The sequence below is a fragment of the Mustela nigripes genome, chromosome 4, assembly GCF_022355385.1.
Source record: "Mustela nigripes isolate SB6536 chromosome 4, MUSNIG.SB6536, whole genome shotgun sequence".
Classification (NCBI taxonomy): Eukaryota; Metazoa; Chordata; class Mammalia; order Carnivora; family Mustelidae; genus Mustela; species Mustela nigripes.
In genome coordinates, this window is record NC_081560.1 from 129,265,601 (window position 1) to 129,274,066 (window position 8,466).

Sequence of the window (8,466 nt, forward strand, 5' to 3'; positions counted from 1 at the left end):
TTGATTTTCTGTAGTTTAAATGTGATATGCTTGGTTTAGCTTTTCCTGGTATTTAGCCTGCTTGGTGTTCTCTGAGCTTTCTGGATTTGTGGTTTGGTGTCTGCCATTAATTTGGAATGTTCTCAGCCATTATTACCATCCAAACAGCTCTGTCCTTTTCTCCCTCCTTTCTCCTAATATTCCCATTATATGCATGTTATACATTTTGCAAAAACTCCATAGTTCTTACACTTGGTTCCATAGGTTTTTTTCACCTTGCATTTCAGTTTTTGTAGTTTTTATTGATGTGTCTCAAAATTCCCTGATTCTTTCCCTGGCTGTGTCCAATCTGCTGATAAGCCCACCAAAGACATTCTTCCTCTATTTTACAGAGTTTTTGATTCCCAGCATTTCCTTTTGCTTCTTAGAGTTTCAGTATCTCTGTTTACATTACTCATCTGTTCTTTTATGTTGCCCACTTTCCCACTAAAGCCCTTAACATATTAATCATAGTTATTTTAATTCTAAATTCTCTGCCATGTCTATGTCTGGTTCTGATGCTTATTTTATTTCTTCTGACTATTAGGGATGGGTTTTTGTTTTTGTTTTTGCTTTTTTTTTTTCTTTTAGCTCACCTTATCATTTTTTTTTTGCTGAAAACCAGACATGATGTATTGCATGAAAAGAGCTCAATTAGATAGGCCTTCAGTGTGAAGTTATATGTTTATCTGACTAAGAGCTAGGTAGTGTTTATTGTTTGCTGTAGCTGTGGTTTTAAAAACTAAAATGCCTCCTAGTGTCCTTGTTTTTGTCTCCCTTGTTGTTTTGGGTTTTCCTAGACACTTTAAATAGGGTCTGAGGCCTGCAATTCTTGTAGCTGTAATCCTCTGTTATGGTAAAAGAGCTGGATTGATGTGGTAATAAGTGTGGGGGGAGGGGAATTTTTCTATCATCCTATAATTAGATTTTAGGTTTTTAGTAAACCTGAGTTGGGTATTTTCCCTTTCCCCAGGGTGGTTAGGCTTCAGTAAAACCACAGTAGATTAGACACTGTAAGTTAGTTTCCCTTGAGGGCAGGTCTTGTTAAGGGGAAGAGTGAGCTCTGGGTGTATTTCAGAATGGTTATTTTCCCCTCCCCCTGTCAGAAGCATGAGGGGATTTTTCTTCAATCTTCACTTTCAGAACTTGGGAGAACATCTTCACTTTCAGAACTTGGGAGAACTCACAGAGACAAAACTCACAAAGGTAGGGAGTCCTCCCTCAAACTGGACCCTCTCAGAGTTTCAGACTTCCAGGCTAATCCACACCGAATCCTCAGCAACTTGCTAGTTATAGTTTAGAATATTTCTACCAATACTGGCTGCAGTGAAGGGTTTCTGGTCCATGGAAGCTATGCTTCTTTTCACTCACTCATCTGTCTGTCCAGTTTTCGGAGGAGCATTTTCCTCTGTGACCCCAATTCTCTGCTGGATCTAAGAAGAGATGTTGATTTTCAGTGGGTTCAGCTTTTATTCTTGTCACAAAGGCACAAGGGACAAATCCAAGCTCTTTACCTGTTGGACTAAAAACCAGAATGTCACCAGGTCTGTTTTTAAAACCTAAATTAACATATTGAGGCACCGTATGTCCATAGCAGCAGGAAGTAGTATGTCTTTTTGTTGGAACCTCCTGGCTGTATTGCCCAAGATACCAGTGTTTAGTCTAGTTAGTTGAGCTTTGAGATATTCCACAGAGATGAACTGCAAAATCTGGCCAGTCCACTAACAAATTCGCCTTTTTATCCCGTATCACTGCAATGATGATCTTAGACTATCATCTTTGAAAAGATGTGGCTCTCCCAGCCCAATGTTGCCACCTCCTCCCATAATGTTACCTTGTAGCTGAGACTATAGGAGATGTTTGAGGGTGATTTTAGGATCTTAGTATTATGCATGTGTATGTGTATGCTACTTTTGGACTCCTGAGGTTATAACTGTCCCACTCACACATTCAGCCAATGTCCCAAAGTGAACCCACGGTGCCAAGGTAGATCATTTAATTGTGGCATCTACAAACCTATGCTACCTTGTCTTCATGGTGAATTTCCTCCCACTTAAACTTCCTTTCCTGTAAGGAGGCTTCACTCAGATCCAATAAACTGAGACCCCATCTCAGTTTATCAGATCTTCAAAAGGGAAGTGTTTAGGTCTAGGTCCACCTGGTTCATACACTCATAATCCAGAGACTAGTCCAGAGGGAGAGGTTTGGTTAAGGCACCTGAGGATCTACAGAGGACTGCCTTGAGGGTGTAACTATGTGGCCTGCACTTGCTTACAGCTAAAAGCATCTGGGAATTTATATCTAGTATCCTCCCCTACCTGCCCTTCACTAAGGTCCTGCCATGCCCTTCACCAGGCCCCTTGCCTCAGGTTGGAGGTGAAATGAAATTAATATTCCAGGTTTCCTCCTAGGGATCAGGGTGAAGCTACTTCATATCCTTTCTTGGTTTCCCTCATTTCCTTGTCTAGCTTCTGCCCCATCCTCACCCAGTTCCTTTGGAAGCACTTACCTAATCAACCACTTCCTCATGGCTCTCATCTCAGAGTCTGTCCCTGGGGAACTCAACTTAGGACACCACCCAAAGTGTTCAAGATGGTGAAGACCTTCTGGTCTTACATTTTCACAGCCAAAAGGGTTCTTCCCTTGATCTACTTCAAAATGATCTGCCTCCCCCAAGTGAAGAGGGTGACACCATTCAATTGGCCCCTGCTCATACAAATAGAGGAGGTTTTCTATACTTACCCAACAAAATTCTTTGCCTTTGGTTGTTTCTAATCTTTTTACTTAATATCTTACTTGTGACTAGCCCTTAGTGGTCTTCAAAGATCAGGGCCCACAGTAGCCAAATAATTCCTCTAATTGATCACATTCAAGTTTGCTTGAATATTTACTCTGAAATCAAGAATTTCTGACTCCTCCTTTTCCTCTCCCTCTTTTTCTCTCCCAGGGACTTCATTCAGGCAAAAGGGCCACCCACATATCTCCCCACTTGCCCAGTCAAAACCTATTCATGAGAAATGATTAGTGGCTGAAATGCCCAGGCTACTTCTTTTCTCTTAGTAAGGGGATGCGGAGGGAAGACTCAGAGTGTTTAAAATATATTCTTTCCATGCGCAATAAAAAGCTTTGGATGTTACTAAAGATATTTCAGGGGTCAGACAGTAAGTATGAGAAGAAATTTGGAAAATGGGGCCCTTATAAGCACTTCCTGGTGTCTGTCCCTGGTGACTGTCCATTGTTTGTAGGCAATTCCTTACTTACAGAATTTTTTGGTTAATCACAGTAACCAGAGGAGTAGCTCCCTCTGGATGGACCTCCCTCTGCCTCCATCTCTGTACCTCACCTGGTGCTGGTAAGAGCTCAGAATCAGGTCACTTTGGCTCCAGTCCAGGTACCCTGACAACCAGGGACGGTCTACACAATGTGGTAGACAGGCAGCGAGTTCAGGAGAAGAGACTTGGTTCAAATCCTGGTTTTGCACTTGCCAGCTGTGTGACCTTAAGAAAGTCACTTAACCTGCTTGTGGCTCCATTTCCCTGGATATTAAGTGAAGAAAATAATGTTGACTCCCACGAGCTGTTATAAAACAGAGGTCCTCACATACAACGACTGACACCAAGGAAACACCAGAGGAGTATCAATCCCTCCACTCCCTCTGTAATGCAAGCTTCGGTAAATGACATTGGGTTTATTTGAGTCCTTTTTCTGCTTCCCTGGTTCAGAAATTAACCCTCTAATTAATTCTCCAAATTAATGTTCCAGAACATCAAAATTAGAAGGCACTTTTCTTTCACCTTATTCAACCCATCCATTTTGCATGGGATGAAACTGAGGCCTGCGGGGTTTGGGGGCTTCGTTTAAAAGGCTGCTGTTTCTTCTCTGTTGCTCTTCGCCCTGCACCTCATTAATTATCACCCCTTTGAAGTCTGTGTTTACAAATCCCGGCTAATGTTTAGTTGTTTGCATCTCTAGCATTATTTTGTGAGGTATTGCCACATGGGGTTATTTTAGGTCTTTGACAGTGGTCTCCCGAAAGGGCAGTGCGGTGGATTCCTCACAGCTCTCCAGAAGCGCCAGGCTGGGGCATGGCCACTAGCCCGGGGACGCAGATAGACGCTTCATTCCCAAGAGAGGGCTCTTCTCTCTGGACACATTTGTCTGCTGGCAGAGAGGCATTTTTCCATGGCCACGGAGGCGAGACTCTCCCAGAGGATGGAGCAGTACCGTCGGCTTCCTGGCCTTTCATGGGTGGCTTTGCCAAGACAGCTGTGCTCTGGAGGCAGGAGGGGGCAACCTTCTTCTGTCCCTACCCCAGGGCCTGTTGGAGATCCAGGGATTCAGAGGACCCCCAGAACGTCATCACCAGCCAGTTTGCCCTTTCCCGAAGAGTCGCCCCAACAGTGCCCTTGTGAGCAGGAAAGTTACGAAAACAGCCCAGTGAGCAGGGTCGGGAGGGCCCGGCAGCTTCCAAAAGTGTCCTCACCATGTGGAATACAGTAAATTTTACCAGAGGGAACAAACAGAGGTGACTGAAACACCCCCTGGGCTTTGTCAGACTTCAGCGCCCCGCACCATACCGCTTTTTTCCCACCGGCTCTGGGACAACCTCAAGAGAAGACCTCAAATTCTGAATGTTGACAGGCAGGTCAGCAGACACATCTGATTCTGGCTGTGTGGGAGCAGGGGGCGTGGGATAGGGGCGTGGGGAGGAGCAGAGAACCAAGTTTGTGCAAGCTCCCAAGATGATACTGAGGAACTGCCCCTGCCCCCAGGTTGCCAGATTTAACAAATGAAAACACAGGGCGCCCAGCGAAATGGGACTCTCAGACGAGCACAATGAGCGCCTTTTAGCGCTCCTCTGTCCCGTGTCATATTGGGTTCGTCCTTCTACTAGAAAAATGCATTTGTCTGAAATTCAGACCTAACTGGGCATCATGTGTTTGGCAACTCTGCCACCCTTCCCGCCCTCAAACAGCAAAGTGACCTTTTCAAATACCATTTTTAAAAAGCATACATTCACTGTTAAAAATGCAGAGAAACATGACAAATAAAATCAAAACCAGTCATAATTTTACCACCCAGATTTGTTAACCCATGCTCACACGTTAACATTTGGGTCTATCCCACATGTACAGCTGAATGTGTGATTTATTGTCAGTCATATCCTTATAAAGTCAGATTATACCAAACATCCAAATATTCGGTTTTTATTATGCTTTTCCCCTATAACATTACATGTATAATGTGTATGTGTGTGTGTGCATATAAAACACTTTATTTTAAATATTACTCTCTCTATATATGCTTACTACTCTGTATTTCCCCATCTTTAAATATCATCCATTAGCAGATCTTTTATTGGCTGAAAAGTGCTCACTGTCATTCCCAGCCTGTGGGGGGTGAGAGGAACAGAGCTTCTCAGAACCTGCCCCCCCCCATTTTGCAGATAGTAGCTAGCCGTCCAAAGCTTGATGTGCCAACACCTTGAACTGTGCCAGCCCCCTAGGAGGGATTCCAGAAATGCTTATCGATCAAGCGAATAAATAAATGAATGAAGCCCTTTTGGCCATGGGTGCACCCTTGGTCCAAACGCAACCCCCACAGTGCCACGTAGAGACTTCTGTGGAACAGAAGAAGAGGGTTTAGACTTCAGCCAGCAACAGACAAGCCAGAGCTCAGCCTTGTGGCCTCTGGTGCTGAACCCTGGCAAAGTCCTGATTTTTCTTTAAATTTTATGGTCGGTGGCCACTTGCAGGTTCTGCGGGTGCAGAAATGAACAGGATAGAGACTTACATTCATATGAAATTGTATTCGTGTATACAGTGGTGGTGGGGAGACAGACAACAAAAGAGTAAATAGATAAACATAATAATTTCGTATAGTGATGAATGAGAATGAAAACTTGTAGCCACACAGCTTACTGTTCATGCCAATGCAATTAAACTATTTGGCACTCAGCATTCACATGACTGCAATGTTCTGGAAAATTCCAGCCCCAAAAAGACAAAGCTGCAAACCGTGTTACTCTGTTTGTGTTGGGAACTTGCTGAAAACCCATTTATCAGAACGGCAGATCAGGGTAGTGGCCCCCTTCCCTGAACAAGCCAACTGGGCTGCATATTCATCAAGGTCCCCTCCAAAGCCCACAGCTCGCTGTGTTAGTCCTTGACTATTATGTCATACGTTTGCACAGCTCTAATCGGGACTCCCCATTGAAAGATCCGTCTTACGCTAGACCCTCCAAATCCTATCAATATTCCACTCTTGACCTCTTCCTTCTGAGAAGCTTCTATGATTCCATCAAAGTGATAGCATCTCTTAGGGCACAAAAGCAATAAATTTGGCTTGGTGCAATCAGCAGGCTATTGCAGTAGTCTGTGTGGGAACCTGGACTCAACATGAGTGGTAGAAAGGAAAAGAAAGCAGGGTCATTCAATCCATAGTGGTGGAGGAGGGGCCGTCAGCAGTGGTTCTCTCATGGGGAGATGAGCCTCTCAAATGAGAACATTTGAGCTGAGACTTGAAGGAAGAGATGGATCTGGCCTTCCCATATCCTGGACGCAAACCGTCTAAGCACTGGGAACAATACGAAGGAGGAAGGTTGACAGCGGAGTCAAGGAGGTCAGCAGGTGGGGGATAGAAGGATGCCAGATGAGGAGGCTTATTACAGGTCCGGTGAGTAGGACCTTATGCTAGGGTGACTTTAAAAACTGGCGGGTTTAGGAGCGCCTGGATGGCTCAGTGGGTTAAAGCCTCTGCTTTCGGCTTAGGTCATGATCCCAGGGTCCTGAGATCGAGCCCCACCTTGGGCTCTCTGCTCATCAGGGAGCCTGCTTCCTCCTCTCTCTCTCTCTCTCTCTCTCTCTCTCTGCCTTTGCCTCTGTGCCTACTTGTGATCTCTGTCTGTCAAATAAATAAATTAAAAAATCTTAAACAAAACAAACTGGCGGGTTTAAGCAGGAAACCTGCCTTCCTGCATCCATTTGTCTGGTCAATGAATATAACTTCAAATCCTTCCCTTGCCTGGCATTGTTGGGTACCAACCGCGCTGGAGATTTAGTGTTCTAGAGAAAAGACAGATACAAATAGCCAGGACGCAGGAAACCAATTCCCAGGCACCTGGGTGGCTCAGTCCTTAAGTATCTGCCTTCCGCTCAGGTCGCGGTCCCACGGTCCTGGGATCAAGCCCCGCATGAGGCTTCCTGCTCGGCGGCAAGCATGCTTTGCCCTCTCCCATGCCCGTGCTTTTATTTTCTCTCTTTCCGTCAAATAAATAAATAAACAAATAAATAAATAAATAAAATCTTTTAAAAAAAGAAAAAAGAAAACCAACAGTCTCACATTGGAGGAACTATGGTCAGTAAACAAGGCCTATAAACACAGAAGCAGAGGAGGGGGCCTTCCTTGGTGCAGTTCTGGCTCCCATATCCCTAGGTTTGCCTGGTGGCAGTGTCCAGGCCCCAGGGTACATGGGGACCTGCACCAAACCCAGGCCTGGGACTCCCCGGGATTTTTATCTACGTACCTCAGGACCCAGCACAGTACCTGGCCTCTAGTAGGTGCTCCACAAATGTTAGAATTGATGGTCTGCTTTTTAGGTATTCCTATTTCATCTAACTCAAAAACTGCTTCTGAAATTCGCATAGAACTACATGTATTAGTAAAACAAGAAAAAAAGGGGCGGCTGGGTGCCTCCGTTGTTAAGCGTCTGTCTTCAGCTCGGGTTAATATTCCAGGGTCCTGGGATCAAGTCCCACATCAGGCTCCCTGGTCAGCAGGGAGTCTGCTTCTCCCTCTGACCCTTCCCCACACCTCGTGCTCTCCCTCTCTCTCACTCTCTCTAAAACAAATGAATAAAACTTCTCTCAAAAAGTGAAAAAAAATGAGGCAATCAGAAGAAGAAAATGCAAAGGTAAGGGAAGCGAGATAAAATTAGGGTTAAAGGGAATGCTTAAAACCCCGCATGAGTGGTTTTGAATAGAACTACTTCCAGCAGCCAGTGAAGAGAGCGCAAAGTTCAGCTGCCAGATTCACAGAAACAAACTAAAGGACAATAACAAGAAGCCAGGGGCTCAGGAAAGGCCCAGCTCTTTCTAGCACTGAGTCAAGGAAATTTTTTCTATGAGTCTTCATAAAGAGATTCTCTGTGAGATAGTACATAACAATGCCCCTAAGACAACACAGTCCTGAGTTTCAAAGAGCTGTTTCTTGAAACACCTGCAGGGAGCGTGACGGAGGCATACCTGAACAAAATCCCATCCAGGAGCCTCAGGGAGGAATTCTGAGCTGCCAGTTAGTGGCGACAACCATGTAGGACAGCAGAGGGGCTGGGGGAGGCTGGGGAGCAATGGAAGGTGAAGCTGGCCGGGCCCCCATAGTGTCAGAGTTTGGCGCAGGCAGGCGTGTGCCTGCATCCTACACACCTCTGGAGACGAAACACTCAGAATG